The 19,206-nt window shown below is 45.2% G+C and overlaps 1 long non-coding RNA gene across 5 annotated transcripts in view; it reads right to left on the bottom strand.

Moving 5' to 3' along the window:
- The window catches only part of LOC112061805 (uncharacterized), a 92,317-nt gene that overhangs the window by 29,191 nt on the left and 43,920 nt on the right, over positions 1–19,206 (bottom strand). For 3 of the 5 annotated variants that reach the window (XR_010591320.1, XR_006176941.2, XR_006176942.2), the window contains 2 exons: positions 4,498–4,565; positions 2,918–3,064 (listed from right to left, as the gene is read on the bottom strand). This is a non-coding gene — a long non-coding RNA (uncharacterized LOC112061805). Of the gene's footprint in view, positions 1–2,917; positions 3,065–4,497; positions 4,566–6,385; positions 6,731–19,206 lie in introns of those variants that run through there. The other 2 variants (XR_006176943.2, XR_010591321.1) reach the window with 2 other exon arrangements.

The raw sequence follows: 19,206 nt of genomic DNA, 5'->3' as shown, positions 1-19,206 counted from the left end.
GGATGATCTGCATCAGGGCTTGAACTGCGGGGAGAGGGGAACAGGGATATGGTGGTACTCTCACAGACTCTGCCCACAAGTCAAGCTCTACCTACTTGAGTTAACAAAATGACCATGCAGCATAGGTGCTGGAAATAGCGATGCTGGGGGTGCTGCTGCACCCCCTGGCTTGAAGTGGTTTCAATTATATACACGGTTTACAGTTTTGGTTCAATGGCTGTCAGCACCCCCACTATAAAAATTGTTCCAGCACCTCTGCCATGCAGGTGTTAATCAGACAATGTCCACTGGGCTTCTCAGGCTTGGCTTCCCCTAACTTGGATCATATGCACCCTTGGACAGGCCAGATTAAGACATAGCATCGGCCTACATCCTTGTCTCCCAGATTTGTGTGATGATCTCAGAATCTAAATTAATTAAAAAATATATTTTTAGCCCTCATGATTGTGAAGAAAAGCCTCAAAATGTTACCTGAGTGTAATCAATATATCAATGTCTGTCTGCCTGAGTCTGCTGACAGCTTCCAGCAGAAGGCAGGGAAACAGGACTTGGCCTTATATCCATAACCAGAGCATTTCTCAGGGAAAGGGAGTGCTGGCTTGTTGCATTGCTTGGAGTCCCACTTAGCTCTGTAGCAGTGGCTCTCTCTCAGTGGGATTTGGATATCCTCCTGATTTCTGTGGAATTGGCTTCTCTTTGGTGAGGCTTAGATACACTGTAGGGCTCTGCTCCACCCATATAACCTTTAGACTCTACAGGTCCTATTGAGGGGAGGGAATCTTCCCCCAAATTGTATCCACTTGTGCCACCAAAATAAGACTGGACTCCCAAGAGACAGATTGATGATCCCAGATCTGCAACTTTCTTATATGCTTTGCAAGCAGTGAAATAGTTTAGCAAATAGTTTAAATGATCATCATAGAGCATCTGAGTTAACACTCCATTGTGATGAAATGAATACTCACTCCCCTCAGAGCTATCGTTTCAGACTCTCTGCAAATGAAGGTATGTGTCACTGCATTGGTTTACACTTGTTTAATATTTTCAAGGTTTTCTTCACAAGCATGGGCTACAGACTTCATTTTTTTTAAATGAAAACTGAGGTTTTGGAGAACAATACAGCAGCCTCAGAAAAGTGCCAAGTTACCAACCCAGCGTGACTTTCTTAGGCCGATTTGAGCCTTTATCTCTATCTTTATCTTGTGGCTTCTGCAGTCATGAGGAATGCAGCCATCCCAAACTCATGCCAATAAAACCTGTACAACTCAAAAATGAAACCTTTTTAAAGCCAGTATTTATTTATTTAGTAGCTGTTGGATCCCAAAGAAATCTTTTAAAAAACTATCAGATTTGTGTTACTGATAGTTATGTTACTTAGCAGCAGATAATACATTATCTTAAAGATGACTGTCAGGAATGCCATCTATGTACAACGGATTATAATTTAAAGTGCAGAGTACTTGAATATAAAGAAGTACTAGTAAGAAACTTAATTAGAGCTTTGGAACACCCATCGACTAATCAACCCTTTGCACATGTGCAGTGAAATACCTAGGCTAAAAGGTTTCCAATTGTCTCTGCTATTAATGTATGACAGCTATACTTTATGTTTTGCCTTGGGCTAAACTCATTTTATGTTGACTACATCTAAGGCATATAGCCAACTCTTAAGTTCACTTTGGGGTTATGAGGTTTACATTTTATACGTACTAACGTATAGATACAACAGTTAGCTGGATGTTTTATAATTGGAGTCTTACTCTCCTTTTGTGGGCACTGAACCAGATCGGCTCTATTAGTTTATTGCCCAGTACTCTTCATATTGAATTACTTAGGTTGCTTGTTCATAAAAGAAAAAAAGAAAAAGAAAAACAATCTGCTAGCTTTGTGTAAATCCACCATCAATTTATGTTTAAATACAGGGTTTTGCCACTGGTTTGCTTTTTGTTTTTGTGTGAAGATAACTGTGTAACTAATGGCTGGCTCTACTGAACAATTGCATTATTGTTGCACTTAAATTGCTCCTAGAGGCCCATTTTAGTGTGATAAAAATTATAAATGAATAAATTAAACTCTTTCAATATACAGGCATTTTACAACAGCTAATAACTTCAGAATTGATCTCCTTTGCCTATTTTTAAAAATGTGTATATACAGCACACGAGGAACATTCAATAGTTTAATTACTCTTTATTTCTGGTGGGAGATCTCAGATGCACTGGACTAAATTCTGCTATAAATTACCTATGTACCACCAGTAATCCCTGTGAGGGACCCCACTGAGCAGAATTTGGGCCACTGTGGATTTTTTTAAAATGTATTTTAAAATAGAGCCCTATTGAAAAGTTAAAATTTGTTAAGTAATCCTGCAGGGCATTCAGTCCAATTTCAAAGGGCTTTTTTTGAAGGATGCAGATAAGTAACAATATCTTACAAATTTATTATGTATAGATGCTCTTTTAACCAGGCACAGAACAAGACAGAGCTAGGAAAGAAACTGTCAATTTGTCAAAACCAGCCTTGTTTGAAATATATGCAATACAAACTTCAAGAATTCTTTGTGTTATAGAGGAGAATAAGTGATGAACTGGAAAGGTTAGTTCTTATTGCAGACATCATTTAAACCTATCTTCTTTTTATAGAACCATAGGTGTACCTAGCACTTTTCTAGGCATAAAAAAGGACAAGGTACTTACCCATGTAAGTTTACAATCTATACACTTGTGCTTAAGCACTTTGATGGATTGGGGCCTTAATCAGACCAAACTCACAGTAAAAATGAAACAGAAAATTGTGGATTGGGGAGAGAGCAATAAATGGGAAGTGAACAATGCTCTTGGGGAAGCACCCCCTAATCATATCAGATGACACTGTACAAAACCTATAGAAGACAGGGTTTCTACCCCAAGAAACTTACATGCACAGTTTGAAGACAGTGAACTTGAGATGCATTAGATACCGGATAAGCAGAATATGGATCAAAGCAGTCCAGACATTTCTTTTCCAACAAACGTTTGCAGATTAACAGTGCCAGGCTTCCTAGAAGAAATGTGATTTCGGGTTCCTGGGGTGAATTTAAATAAAGGGATAGGATGATTTTTTCAGTGAAGATGGAAATGGATTGAGTTCCAAGCATAAAGTGAAGTATGAAAGGAGGCATGAAAATGAGAAGGATAAGGATACTATAGGGACCTGCCAGAATGAAGAAAAGGGTAGAAAGGAATCTTTAAAAAAACCCACACATTTAATTCCCTTTCAAACCGCAGGATAGAAAAAACATGAGCAGCAGCACTAAGGCTAGGTTCGCCCACTATGGCATTCCCACAAGGGGCTGATCATGGCAGTCTACTGCAAAGAGAGAACAGTCTTTTGGGGGCAAATTGGCAGGGAAAATCAGGACATCTATTAATTTTGCTTCCACCCAAAACCGAGATTTGTTTGGTGACAAAATAAATTTCAGCCACTGCCTCCAGACAGAGACTCAATTTTCAATGAACAGTCATCCGAACAAAACTCTGCTTGCACAAAGGTTCAAATAGAGCGACTACAAAAGGTGTGCATCCATCACTAATCTAATCCAATCCTAATTTGCTGAAATGCAGGTGATTCGCTGGTCCAGAATTAGAAAACATACTAGCCCTCCCCCAGCCTGGAGTCAGGTAAAGTATCCAAATCTAAGAACTTGTATACAGTAGAACATCAAAATTACAAACTGTCGGTCAGCCACACACCCCCGGTCAACCATAAACCTCATTTGAAACTGGAAGTATACAATCTGGCAGCAGTGCGTGCATGTGCACGCCCGCGCGCACACACACACAGAGTACAGCACTGTGTTAAATGTAAACTACTAAAAAATAAAGGGACAGTTTAAAAAAAAAGATTTGACATGGTTAGAAACTATTTCTGTGCTTGTTTCATTTAAATTGAGCAGCATATTTTTTCTGCGTAGTAAAGTTGCAAAGCTGTATTAAGTCAATGTTCAGTTGGAAACTTTTGAAAGAACCATCATAACGTTATGTTCAGGGTTATGAACATTTCAGAGTTATGAACAACCTCCATTCCTGAGGTGTTTGTAATTGTGAGATTCTACTGTATGTCCTTTTAAATCCAATCATTTACAGCAGGCGTATCAGTTTCCTGCTAAAATCATCATTGTTATAGGCATAAATATAACATTAACATTTTGGGAAATTATTTTATAAATCTCATTTAATGATAATCATGAAATCAAAGCTGAACTAATTTTCACCTGAATTGCAATTAACACCCCAGAAAAGCCTTCCAATCTTCTACTTTTGAGCAAAATGAATTCCTTTTTTTTACTAGGCATGTCCAACACCCAGCACAATGGGGCCATGATGCAAGTCTGTAGGTGCTATCAGAATGCAAATAAATAATGATGATAATGAGTAAAAGTAACTATCAATCTCTACATCTAACCTGAAACCCATTGCATTTAACTTTCTCAATTATGGATATCTGCCCAAAACCTACCTGTGACTGCTGCTTCTTAATCACTCACACACTTGTGAGTGGAGGAATCAGATCTATTGGAACAGCCTCTGTAAATATATTACAGAAAAGAAATCAACTTAATGCACAAAATTGTATAAACAACTATGGGAACTGTACATCATCCAGCCAAAACCAATCACCATGGTAAGCTCATGATGGGTATGTGCGTGAGACCTTCACACAGAGCAGGAAGTGCATACAAACACATTAACCAGTGTGCCAGTTCAACTCTCCAGTAAAGCCTTAGATGCTAAGGTAGGAATTCAAAGCAAACGAGTTCCCCATTAGCTATCTCTTAACGACAGCAAGGAAGTAACTTCTAGGTTTTTAAAATTAACTCGCTGAAGAAAACTGTGCCCCCCTGCCAATGCTAAGGACACTTAGCCAACTAGCATGGGTATAAATAGCAGTGCAGATGATGAAACGACTAAGAGTAGAGTGGAATGCCCAGGCCTGAACCCCCAGGCTATATACCTATGCGGCTCTCTACATGCCCAGTCAGTGCTTCCCACATTCACGCTACTGTTTTTAGCCGTGTAGTGTCCTACTGCCTCCCCTCTGCCAAATCCTGTCAGTGCAGCGTGTAGCTACACACTAGGTGACAAGTATGGGTGAAGCCTGCCTTTCAATGCAGTGTGTAGCTACCCCTGCAGTGCCCATAATCTACGTGCTGCCATAAATGTAGACATAGGCTAAAAGTAGTGCATAAAATCTTGGATGGGGGTCATGATGGGGATACCTTAGGGAGCAGAGAGGCCACAACCTGAGTGCTGGTGATTGACCCTGCCAGCAGGTAGGGGATCTTGGGGGACAACTACTGCACTGGTGGGGTTCTTAATAAACTTTATTAAGAAAATGTAAAAACAGGGAAAATTTAATAGTGAGGGGTATGGGGTTTGTTAAGGTAGACAATTGGGGAGGGGTTTCTTTTAGTAAATAGGATAGGGGGTTTCAATAGTGGGGTACAATACAGTGGGGTACAATACAGTTGGTAACGAATTAACACTGAAGTATAAATGTAACAGGTAGCTAACAGTTCCTATATAAAGGGTGTGTCACAGCAGCATATAACCAACTAACAGTTATGGGCAAAATGTGTTAAATAACCAACAACTTTAGGTAAAAATGTGTTACAGTGGTGTAAATGTAAAATGTGAGGGGTGTTAGAGAGAAAAAGGGTAACCAATGGGGTTTTATGCTAGACTTCAGTAATACAATTGAGGTTTGGCAGCAGCAGGAGCGGGGTGAGCACGTGGGGGAAGGGATTAAAAGAGAGAGAGAGAGAAAGGCAGTGGTAGAGGAGTGAGGTTGGGGGATGGGGGAAGAGGAGCAAGTGGTGGAGCAGAGAGGGAGGAGGGAGATTTAAACTTAGGGAGACACAGAGAGCAGACAGGCTGCAAGTTTAAACAGCAGAGAGACAATTATACAGAACACAGCAAAAGCTTATCTATGATTTAACTTAACCAAAACTACACAAATTAGCAAGTACAAATAACAAAACACAATGCAACAATTCTTTAAGCCTAACTTACAGAGTACAATGCAAGCAATTTTCTAAACCTAACTTAACCACAACTATGCAAAATTAAATTACAATTTATCTAGACTAAAGGCTAAATCTAACCTAATGCGAGCACCTTATACTAGGGGTAGTTCCAGAGGGCAGAGTGGTGTGTGCCCAGGATACAGCTTCAAGGGGGGGAGGGAGGGGTTTAACTAGTGGTGGCTGCAAGCAGGCTTATTTCTAGCAGCAAAGGCACTGCGGAGCTAGAAGCAGATTACAGATACAGACCAAGGAGTTAGCTTGGGTCTGCCTGAGAAAGCCAGCAGCCAGAACAAGGGGGATGTGCAAGAGGTTTTTCCTTACCAATCCCCAAAGCAGCAGCAGGAACAGCAGTTTCAGCATCAGAGGACGCAGAGAGGACTCGATTCGCTTACAATAATCAGGGGATCTCCATGCACAAATTCGTTGTTCGTGGGAGGGGAGTTTAAAAACGGGGGTACGCTCAAAAACAAACAAGAGCAGGGAGAGGGCCCCCCAAAGACCCCTAGCTGATCAGACCAGGTGGCAAAGCAAGGACCTTCTCCGGGGGTCTGATCAGAAAATGTCTGGTTTTAAAGGCAAACTCAGGCAGTTTCCCGCCAGTAACTTTGATTGGTTCCCCTTAATCCAGGGGAGGAGAGAAGGCAGGGAAACTGCAGGTAGGCACAGGACATGTTCTGGGCAAGTTCTGAGTCACAGGTATGACTCATATGCTCAGCTATGTGGCCACTTTAGGTCTCGCATACCTGGGCAGAGCACCCTACACCGAGCCGGGTCCGAACAAAGAAGCTAGACAAAGGAGCGAAAAAGCCCCCACCTCCCTGAGCAGAGCAATGGCTCCTGTCAGTCTGCACAAGCCATTTCCATGAGCAGAGCCAGGCTGTGACTTTGGTCAGTTCCATGGCTGGTAGGGTTACCATATTTCAGCGAGCAAAAAAGAGGACGGGAGGAGCCCCGCCCTAGCCCCGCCCCTGCCCCTCCCACTTCCCGCCCCCCCCTGACCTCCCAACCCTCCCCCCGTTCCTTGTCCCCTGACTACCCCCTCCTGGGACCCCTGCCCCTAACTGCCCCCCAGGACTATCTAAGCCTCCCTGCCTCTTGTCCCCTGACTGCCCCAACCTTTATCCACACCCCCACCCCCAGACAGACCCCTGGGACTCCCACGCCCCATCCAACCACTCCCCACCCACTGACAGCCCCCCCCCCAGAACTCCCAACCCATCTAAACCCCTCTGCTCCCTGTCCCCTGACTGCTCCGATCCCTCTCTGCACTCCTGCCCCCTGACAGCCCCCCCCAGAACTCCCAACCCATCTAAACCCCTCTGCTCCCTGTCCCCTGACTGCTCCGATCCCTCTCCGCACTCCTGCCCCCTGAGAGCCCCCCCCAGAACTCCCAACCCATCTAAACCCCTCTGCTCCCTGTCCCCTGACTGCTCCGATCCCTCTCTCCACTCCTGCCCCCTGACAGCTCCCCCCCAGAACTCCCAGCCCCCTACCCCCCCCCCCCGCTCCTTGTCCCCTAACTGCCCCCTCCTAAGACCCCCCCCAACTGCCCCCCAGGACCCTACCCCCTACCTGTACCCTGACTGCCCAAAACTTTCTCCACTCCCCCCAAAAAGCCCCCCCCGTTTCTTGACCTCCACCTCCAGAACCTTCCTGCCCCCTGACCTCCTTACCCTGCTGCTCAGAACAGAGTGTTGGGCTCTGTGCAGCCGAGCCGGACACGTGGCTGAGCTCCCCTGCACAACAAAACCCGGTCTGGCCCTGCACAGTGTTGCTGGACTGGGCTGCAAGGGAGCTGCTGGCTCAGAATGCAGGGCGGATCCGGCTCCTCTACAGCTGCTCCTGAGTCCAGCCCGGGACTTCCCTGCAGCCCTCCCAGCCACTCTCTGCTAATCCCGGACATTGTGAGTGCTTTACAAATTCCCCCCGGACGCTATTTTTAGCACACAAAAGGAGGACATGTCCGGGGAAATCCGGACGTATGGTAACCCTAATGGCTGGGGGGGGCACTCAAAAAAGGAATCCAGCAGGGGGACAGCTGTAACAGACAGTGATCACCTGGGGGTTGCTGAGAGAAGTTTTGAAACTAACTTTCACTGGTCGAGGGGGGGGGGGGAGAATGAGCTGTCCCGGGGCAGCCCCGCCCCCTCCAGATTGAGGGAACAGAGAGGTGGCATAAATTCACCTTTTCCCCCTATACACTGAGAACTTCTGATGCATGTAGCTTGGATAGACCCAAAGGTTTGAAATCTCTGCGTGCGTGTGAACGTGAATGCAAAATGGGTGTAAATGGCAAGCAGGATAACTGGCAAAATGAATGGAGCTAACATAGCCAGGGCTGGCGCTAAGCATAAGCAGACTAAGCAATTGCTCAGGGCCCCAAGCATCTTAAGGGGGCCCCTATTAATTATTATGTACTGAGGGGGTGGGGGATCAAAAATATTCCAGCTTGGGGCCCTCAGTGGGCTAGCACCAACACTGCACACAATCAGGGGAGAAAAGGGTAGTCACAGGAAAAGCAAACACACAGACGTTTGTAAAATAAACTAGACTCACCCTCCCTATATATGTCTGCATGAAAACCAAGTGGGCAACTAGCAGCTCAGCCCTGGCACCTCTCACTGACTTCAGTAGAAGCCCACACTATATCTGAATTTGGTGCTCACAGGCTTGTAAATCAGTATAAATTACTGAGACAAGGTGGGTGAATAGTATAAATTACATTCATTTTACACACCAACCTAATATCAATTTGGTGCAAATTAATGGCTACTTACACACAATTTATTTTCAATATGTAATTTACACACTAGTACAGTTACAATTTAATTTGACTCTATGGGCCAAATTGTGGCTACTATGTGCTGAAAGGCTGGTGCAAAACAGCCACAAAGCTGTTTAGTACAAAGGTGCCCCCAATCAGCCCCAAAGCAATGGGCCTGGCCAGAGAAAAGAACCATGTACAGAATGGCCTTGTGCTCTGGATGTCCCTGATTTCCACGACAGCCCCCAGAGACCCTGAGTCCACTCTAAGTGTTCCTCAGGACCAAACCAACTTACAACCATTTTTGTATGCCCCAAGCCAGTCACCAAACATCTGATCCTGAGGATCTAACCCATATTCTTCCAAAAGTGTCTGAGAGGCCCCAGGTTTCCATTACACCCACATGCAAACAATTCCAAATAATGCACAATGGATTTGCAGGTAACTCATCACAAGCCACTCGGAGAAAAGTGTTAAATCTAAAAAAAAAGCAACCCATGACCCAAGTGATCTTCACCAATACCTCTATTGCAAATGAATGTCAACGGAGAAAAGCCCAGTGACGTGTGGAAAGCAGTGAAAAAGCACACTGAGGGCTTGGCTGCATGGTGCTGGCAAAGGGCACTAAACGGGTGTGATTTGTAAAGCTCTCTAATGTGCTGTGCTCTAACTGCCCTATGTGGACCCTATTGGCATGCTCTAAAAGGTACCTAGCTTGCATTAACATAGTCCTATTTGAAAACAGGACTGTGTTAGCACAAAGTAGGTACCTTTTAGTTCACACCAGCAGAGTCTACATGGGGCAGTTAGAGTGCAGCATGTTAGAGTGCTTTACAAATCATACCCCTCTGGCATGCTTTACCGTGCCATGTAGACAAGCTCTTATAATATCACTTTTTGCCACCACAAGCCATAATTAAACTAAATGCATGGTTGAATTAAATATATTGTACTGAATTATGCTCCAGGTCAATGAAATTATTAACTGATTGATCTTCAGAGTAGGACAGGTGATGAATCAACCTAAATGTATTCAGTGCTTTCTTTCTCCTTAGTCTGTTTTGTACTATACGAAAAGGAGAAATGGATAAATGAAGCATTGACTAAGTCACTGACCTACAACCCTAAAAAAGTGCCCTTCCTGTGACGTCTTAATAGTATACACTTGAGTAGGGTTACCGTATTTCAGCAAGCAAAAAAGAGGACGGGAGGAGCCCCGCCCTAGCCCCACCCCTGTCCCTCCCACTTCCCGCCCCCCTCAGAACCCCCAACCCTCCCCCCTGCTCCTTGTCCCCTGACTGCCCCCTCCTGGGACCCCTGCCCCTAACTGCCCCCCAGGACTCCACCCCCTACCTAAGCCTCCCTGCCTCTTGTCCCCTGACTGCCCCCTCCTGAGACCCTCCCCCCATCCTAACTGGCCCCCTAGGACCCTACCCCCTACCTGTACCCTGACTGCTCCAACCCTTATCCACACCCCCACCCCCAGACAGACCCCTGGAACACCCACGCCCCATCCAACCACTCCCCACCTCCTGACAGCCCCCCCCAGAACTCCCGACCCATCTAAACCCCTCTGCTCCCTATCCCCTGACTGCTCCAATCCCTCTCCCCACTCCTGCCCCCTGACAGCCCCGCCCCCAGAATTCCCCTCCCCTGCTCCTCGTCCCCTGACCGTCCCCTCCTGGGACCCCTGCTCCTAATTGCCCTCCAGAACCCCACCCCCTACCTAAGCCTCCCTGTTCCTTGTCCCCTAACTGCCCCTTCCTAAGACCCCCCCACCCTAACTGCCGCCCAGGACCCTACCCCCTAACTGTACCCTGACTGCCCAAAACCTTATCCACCCCTCCCAAAAAGCCCCCACGAACTCCCAACCCCCCCATCTCTTGACTGCTCCCTCCAAAAGCTCCTGCCCCTTCTCCGACCCCCTGGCCCCCTTGTTGTTGGCCTTCGCCTAATGTCTCTGTGAGCTTGCTCAGGAACGGCCTGAGCCGTTCGTCCCGGCACGCTGGGCAGCAGTGGAGGAGGAGCGGGGGAGGAGCTCCAGACTGCCGGAGGCGATCTGCGAATGCAGGGAGGGAGTGATCTCTGCTGCAGGGGAGAGGAGGAGGGGCTCTCTCTGGCTGTCGAAGACCCATGTAAGTGGCACCATCCGGCTGGCTGTCCTGTTAGCCGCGCACGGTCTGCATGGGGAGTGGGGAAGTCCGGACATTTACAAATTCCCCCCGGACGCTATTTTTAGCTCAAAAAGCCGGACATGTCCAGGGGAATCCGGACGAATGGTAACCCTACACTTGAGGAGCAGCCCAAACTGATTCTAGGTTCTTTTTTCATATAGGGTCATCTTTGTAAATGGTAAGGGACGTGAGATAATAATTTGATTCTAAATTCAGATAAACCTCAAGTTTTTGGTGGATAATCTCAAGCCAAGTTGGTGAAGGAGAGCAGAGAAGGCATGGCATATGCTCTTGAGCTCCATATACTACAAGAAGGTAGACCTTATCAATTCTCAGTAGACAATAACTAACACAAGAGCTTGTTCAGTGGTATCAATTGTTCTACACTCTGGAACACTAACCTTACAAAAAAAAATCACACGCCCCGAAACGTGGTATGAGAGACAAAGGAGAACTATGAAGTGTTTCCATTGTTTTTTATATTGGTCACAATTGCTATGTTTCTTCAGTCAGAGAAAGGTGAAATAAAACACATATGCATGCCCAATATTGTAGATATTGTGGGCATGCTGTTGATTTTTTGGTTGTGTGTTTTAATTAGAATTCCCATTTAGCATTCTGTGGTTTGACAGGGTTCTGTGTCAATATCAGTGTCAGAATTATTTGAATTCTCACTCTGATGAGGACCCCGATGTGACCGGTTCCCCCGGGGCGCCACCTGGAACTGGGGTACCACTGAGCTTGCCTGACGCACCAGCCTGGGCTCTCTTTGCACTGTACTGTGACAGGCCCTCAAGCCCCCTCCAGCACACATACAGGTAGGGACACACCCAGCTGCAGCTACATACAGACACTGAGATCAGCTCTCTGGAGGGTAAACCCAAAATTATACTATCTTGCTTTGCACAGGGAACCGTACAGCGTAAGTTCATGAAGTTCTCCCCATCCCTCAATGTGGAGAGAAATATACACAGCTTTCTGCCCCAAGTTATGACTCCCACACACACTGGTTTTAGACAAAGCAAAAATAAATTTATTAACTACAAAAGATAGATTTTAAGTGAATATAAGGAATAGCAAACAGATCAAAGCAGATTACCTAGCAAATAAACAAAAATGCAATCTAAGCTTAATATACTAAAGAGATTGGATATGAGTAGCAAATTGATGATTTAAGCTGGTTGCAGGCTCTTAAGGGGCAAGCTGCACTTGCTTGCAGCTCAAAATCCCAGGTGTTCCATTAACAGGTTAGAAACCCCTCTAGTTTGGGTCCAGAACTTCCCCCCAGTTCAGTCCTTGTTCCTCAGATGTTTCTAACAGTCTCATTTGGGCAGGGAGTCAGTGAAGAACCACAATAATGTCACTCCCCTGCCTTAAACAGCTTTTGCATATGGCGGGAGCCCTTATCTCCAAGTTTTCCAGTGGAAAAACACTGGTATTCCAAGATGGTGTCCAGTACCAGGTGATCTGGACACATGCCCCTGTAGTGTCATATCAGCCATGACTCGGAGGCTGTTGGTAGTGTTCTCAGGAAGGCTCCCGGGTTCTAAGACCTATTGTTTTCTCTAATGGGCCTTCCCAGCCATCTACACTGATTGCATTCTGCCTAGTGGGTGTTCCCCAGGTGTAAACACATTTGTAATACAGATTTATAGTCAATATTCCTAACTTCAGATACAAAAATGATACATGCATACAAATAGGATAATCATATTCAGTAAATCATAACCTTTTCAATGATATCTCACATGACCTATCTTGTATAACATTCATCATAGTTATGCCATAATCTTGTTATAATAATATCTCTATGAAGAATATGGGATGCAGTGTCATATCCAGTGTGCACAGGAGAGACACTCAGACTTAGGAAAGGCCTTCTGACCTTGTAATATTTTTATTAGCACAATTAGCAAAATCACAAACACTCCAATCCTGCAATGTAGCTAGAGATAATACAGAACGGTCAAGACATCCAGGGTCTGAGCATCCATATACTCACACCATCCACTGCAGAGACCTAGAACGAGTGAGATAGGTGATGCACAAGTGGTCTTGTCCCTGGCATGCCAAGAAGATCCCAACAGCTTAGGCCAGGGATCGGCAACCTTTGGCATGTGGCAGGTCAGGGAAATCCGCTGGCGGGCTGGGACGGTTTGTTTACCTGCAGCATCCACAGGTTCGGCTGATCACAGCTCCCACTGGCTGTGGTTCGCCGTTCCAGGCCAATGGGAGCTGCGGGAAGCGGTAGCCAGCACATCCCTTGGCCCGTGCCGCTTACCGCTGCCCCCATTGACCTGGAACAGCAAACCGCGGCCAGTAGGAGCTGTGATCGGCCGAACCTGCGGACACTGCAGGTAAACAAACCATCCCGGCCTGCCAGCAGATTTCCGTGATGGGAGTATGCCAAAGGTTGCCAATCCCTGGCTTAGGCCATGGTTAACTCTTTTATAGGGTTAGATGGCACCCATTAATATTCATAGGATGTTAGGCCTCCTCTGTCCATAACTAAACTTCCTTAACCTTAACAATATAGGAGTACTGTCCTCTCATAGGTTATTATGCTATTTACCTCAAGCTTATTAGCATATAAGTCAATTGGCTCCCTTAACATTCCTGTGGTTGAACATCTACTGATGTTCGTATATTAAAATATCCAAAGATAGCATCAGTTGGTATCTTGTGGTTACTTATCAGCAGTTTAGTTATACTTGTTTATTACAGCATTCGGTGTTATGATATCTTATGATCTAGGGTTACTCCTACTTAGCTACTTATGTTAAGGCTTCTCAGGACTTATGCTTCAATTTGGCTAAGCTATTGCCTTACAGGCTGGGAGTCTGTAGGCCTCTTGTGTTACTGCCTTGAGTTAAATCTATGCCTTAGCTAGCAAATACCTGTAGCAATAGATTACAATGCCTGCTTGAAACAGTAGAAAACAGTTAACGAACATGCCAGTCTTGCAAAATTGCTACTTCTGTAATGCTTCCAGAGACAACATCTGTATGCATTATCCGTCTCATAAATGCTGGCTGAGTAAACTAAAGTCACCTGGGCAAACTTTAAATTGTGCTCTTGACGTTTTCAAAAACATTCCAATGCTTTTGATCATTTACTGTTCTATCTTCTCGTTCTGTGAGCCTGTCAGATTTCAAAAGCTAAGCAGGGCTTGGGCTTGTCATTAGTTAGTTGGAAGAAATCTAGACATAGTATGTAGGTGCTCCAGAAAATGGTGTCCAGTAGGTGGCACCCTTCCATATGAGTTGGCACTTGTGCTGCAAGGGGTGCCATCATCTAGATGAGATTTAAGGCTAAGGTCCTTACCACTTGTGGTCATTAATTTTCAGAAGTGCCTAATTGATTTAGGAGCCTATGTCTTATTGTCAAAAGTGACTTCCTCCCATAATGAGACAAGTTCTAAAGAAACACATTTTTAAAGGTATTTAGGCACCCAAAGAAGCACATAGGCACCAAATGAGATTTTCATATGGGAGCTAGGTCCTTAAGTCCCTTGGAAAATCCCACTAGATGCTTCTAGCCCCAAGTACCTAAATCACTTTTGAAATTGGGACTCAGACTCCTAAATCACTGAACTACTTTTTGAAAATTTTACTCAACGTGTCAGTTTTCATAAAAGTTATGTTTTTAAAATTAGAACTGGGTGAATATTACAAAAAATTAATACATTGTCAATGGAATTCTTAAATAAATTTGCTTGACTGTGCTCACATGCTTTTTGTGTCTGCTTTCTACAAACATTCTAATTGGCAGGAATGTTCACTAAAATGGAAAATTTTAAGCTGTTATTGCAGAATATTCATATTAAAACCATTTTTCCAGTGAGAAACAGATAGAAACCAATTTTGTGAGCAGTGTGTCCAACTAAACAGCATGGATTTTGATTGGTGAATATCCCATACTCAGCAATATTCATAGCAATTCATAGTCTGCAATTCGTTTACGTACAACATTTGATAAAAAATTTCAAAATCAGCAAATTTGTGGAAATTGTGATTTGCTCATGGGAAATTCATGAATGGGAAAAAGTTTCTTATTTACCCAGTATTATTGGTTAACTATGAAACAGTCTGCCTATTGTACCTAAATTTCCCCTACTGTTTAAACTGTGAATGGTATTTTTGTTCCCTTCTTGTCCAAAATCTGCAGAGTTTACCCACCAATTTGACTGGTGAGTAAAGTAATTTTATATCTATACTGTCTATAGTTAATGTTTTTATTTAAGCTTGGGCTTTGGGATTCTTCGGGATGAAAGTTATAATATAAATACTAATTATTATTATGTATGTTTCCATTTTATTCTAATGCTCTCTCTCCACCCCCACCCATTTTTAGGCAGTAAAATTCACATTTCATATATCCCTTGTATATGGTGTTATTTAGCAATTACAATGTAAACAAAATGGAAGAGGCACATAGCACTATTTTTCTATGTAACGTACATGGAAATTGATCTCACAGTGGTAAGGAAGATTCATAAATTGGGTTGTATTCCTAGTGTGTATATATAAACTGTTTCTTGGTGAATAGGGCCCTCGGTGACATTTAGTTAAATGAGACTGATTGCATTAGATTGTACAGATTCAATTAAATCATCTGTTATTCCGAAAGTCAGAGTATGGCACCAAAGTCCCACTGTTCATTAAGAATGTGTGAATGTGATCTTTGGTGTATCTGCCTTCTGTTATGGTTTGCACTATTGTAGTCTATCAGGGCATGTTGAGTTGTGCCACATTGTATTGGCTTGTATTCCTTCCAATTCTGGCTCCCAGTATTAAAATAGGAAAATCTGGCTGTTCAGCTGTTTTTTCTCTGTTCTTCATTTGGGATTCTAAATAGTCCCTAAGCATTGTTTCAGATTCAGAATGCTGAGAGGGCTGCCTGATGCTCCTAGGTACCATTTTCCTTTGCATCTGCAAGCTGATATTTAAGGAGAAGTCTTGTGTAAATTCTTTTTCACAGCTATCTAATACCTTATTGTATTAAACAGAGCACCTGCTAGTATCCAGGTGGCCTTTATGCAGAATTTATCCTGTGCCCATAAGAATTAACAAAACATAAGCTAGTTGTAAATAGTATTGTTATAGCTTGTGAATTCAGAAAAAAGCTCTTTAGCCACTCTACCGTTCAATCCCCATTCTGTAACTATGAGATTGTCATTCCCCCAAAGTGCCAGCATGGGGGCATAAAGAAACATACACTTGCCATTCATTCCCCTATGTGGGTTACCTGATCATGGGTAGTGGTGTGAGTGTATAATGGCCTTTGAAAGGTAATTGGGGGGGGGGGAGTGGAGGGACCCATAGTTTCACATACCCGCTCCCCCCAGGCAAATTAGTCTGCAGCAAATTACTTTCTTCCAGAAGTAAGGGGACCAATTTATAAGTTACAGTCTGGTTCTTGGTCTGCTCCTGGGATAGCACAATAACGTGCCCCCCTTACTTAGGACTGTTGGCAAAGCTCATGGGTGAACGTAACTTAAAGGACTTACCGGTATGCTGGAGTCCTGAGCAGGGGCCGTGGCCTCAACCGGAAGAGGTGTGGCCTCAACCAGAAAAGGTGGGTCCTTTAAATACCTGGGCCCTTTAAATCTGGCTCCATCTGTGGCTGGGAGTCCCAGGGTCTTTAAATCACTCCCGGAGCTACCAGCTGCAGAGGCGGCTGGGAGCCCCGGGGTACAGGGGTGATTTAAAGGGCCTGGGGCTCCGGCCGCCACTACCACAGTGCAGCAGCCAGAGCCCCTGGCCCTTTAAAGCCCTGCCGCCACTACCCTGGGGCTCCAGCAGCGGGGCTCAGGAGGCGATTTAAAGGGTTTGGGGCTCCAGCCTGGGCAAGCTGGTCCGGTCCAGCATGGCATCCTGGCTCTTGCCGGTACGCGGTACCAGACTGTACCGGCTTACTTTCAGCTCTGGCACAGCTACAAATTAGGCCTTTGCTTTCCAAAAATATTCAGACAAAGAGAAAATTGGCTTTCTGGCCCATCAAAAATCATTCCTGATATTTAGGAGATTACTTCTGAAAACAGACATATAGGCAAAATCCATCCCAAACAGAAAGCTTTTTAAAAATGAATGGGGTGCCTCCCAGGTTGATCTTGGCCAAATGATTTAGAAAATAAAGCCCTGATTGCTCACCTTTCAGACTCCTATAACTTATGGGGAGCATTGTCTCTCCAACCTTCGTATATCATTTGATGATAATGGAAGAATATATAGGATCCAATTAATGTGCATTCATAAGCATAACTTTAAAGAAACTTTTTTTCATAATTTAATTGCAGGTGAAGTAATTGTTAGACTCTCCATGAAGAAGATGTCATTGTTTTTAGTTGCTCTGTGTATTGCTGATATTTCTTTTCCTAAGGGTATGTCGACACTACGAGAGTAGTTCGATTTTACTTAAAGCGAATTTGTGGAACCGATATTACAAAGTCTAATATGTGTATCCACACTAAGGACAGTAATTCGACTTTGTGAGTCCACACTAATGGGGCAAGCATCGACATTGGAAGCGGTGCACTGTGGGCGGCTATCCCACAGTTCCTGTAGTCCCCGCTACCCATTGGAATTCTGGGTTGAGCCCCCAATGCCTGCTGGGGCAAAAAATGTGTCGAGGGTGGTTTTGGGTAACTGTCATCATTCAACCATCACTCCCGCCCTCCCTCCGTGAAAACGCCGGTGGGCAATCAGTTTGCGCACTTTTCTGGTGATTGATAGCGCGGACGCCACAGCACCGCGAGCATGGAGCCCGCTGCGATCATCGCTGCAGTTATGGCCGTTGTCAACACCTCGCACCTTATCATCCACCTTTTTCAGAGGCAGATGCTGAGAAATCGGGCGAGGAGGCTACGGCAGCGCAGTGAGGACATTAAGTCTGAGAGGGGCACAGACCTCTCACAAAGCCCGGGACCCCGCGCCGTGAACATCATGGTGGCAATGGGTCATGTTGATGCTGTGGAACAGCGATTCTGGGCCCAGGAAACAAGCATGGACTGGTGGGACCGCATCGTGCTGCAGGTCTGGGATGAATCCCAGTGGCTGCGAAACTTTCGGATGCATAAGGGAACTTTCCTGGAACTTTGTGAGTTGCTGTCCCCTGCCCTGAAGCGCAAGGACACCCGGATGCGAGTAGCCCTGACTGTCCAGAAGCGAGTGGCCATAGCCCTCTGGAAGCTTGCAACGCCAGACAAGCGTTGTGAAGTTGTGGTCAGTCATGAACCAATTCGGAGTGGGCAAATCTACCATGGGGGTTGCTGTGATGCAAGTAGCCAATGCAATCGTTGAGCTACTGCTCTCAAAGGTAGTGACCCTGGGAAACGTGCAGATGATCATAGATGGCTTTGCTGCGATGGGATTCCCAAAGTGCGGTGGGGCTATAGATGGAACTCACATCCCTATCCTGGGACCGGACCACCAGGCCAGCCAGTACATTAACCGAAAGGGCTACTTTTCAATGGTGCTGCAAGCACTGGTGGACCATAGGGGACGTTTTACCAACATCAACGTCGGATGGCCGGGCAAGGTTCATGATGCTCGCGTTTTCAGGAACTCTGGTCTGTTTAGACGGCTGCAGGAAGGTATTTCCTTCCTGGACCACAAAATAACTGTTGGGTATGTGGAGATGCCTATAGTGATCCTTGGGGACCCAGCCTACCCACTAATGCCCTGGCTCATGAAGCCCTATACAGGCGCCCTGGACAGTGAAAAAGAACTCTTCAACTACCGGCTGAGCAAGTGCAGAATGGTGGTGGAGTGTGCTTTTGGACGTCTGAAGGGGAGATGGAGAAGCTTACTGACTCGCTCTGATCTCAGCGAAACCAATATCCCCATTGTTATTGCAGCTTGCTGTGTGCTCCACAATCTCTGTGAGAGCAAGGGGGAGACGTTTATGGCGGGGTGGGAGGTTGAGGCAAATAGCCTGGCTGCTGATTACGCCCAGCCAGACAGCCGGGCGATTAGAAGAGCCCAGCGGGACGCGCTGTGCATCTGGGAAGCTTTGAAAGCTAGGTTCCAGAGTGAGCAGGGTAACCTGTGACTATTAAGTTTGTTTAAACAGAAGCTGAACCTGCCCCTCTTTCTTTACCCAGTTAATGTTGACTATCCTCTCCAGTTACCAACTCCCTTCCCCCCTTTTCAACACACCTTTAAAAATAAAGTAAATGAAACTTTGTTCATTAACACCATTTT

Source organism: Chrysemys picta, chromosome 11 (genome assembly GCF_011386835.1).
Source record: "Chrysemys picta bellii isolate R12L10 chromosome 11, ASM1138683v2, whole genome shotgun sequence".
Taxonomy (NCBI): Eukaryota; Metazoa; Chordata; order Testudines; family Emydidae; genus Chrysemys; species Chrysemys picta.
Note: the sequence above shows the minus strand (reverse complement) of the source record. Positions and strands in the feature narration are given on the sequence as shown.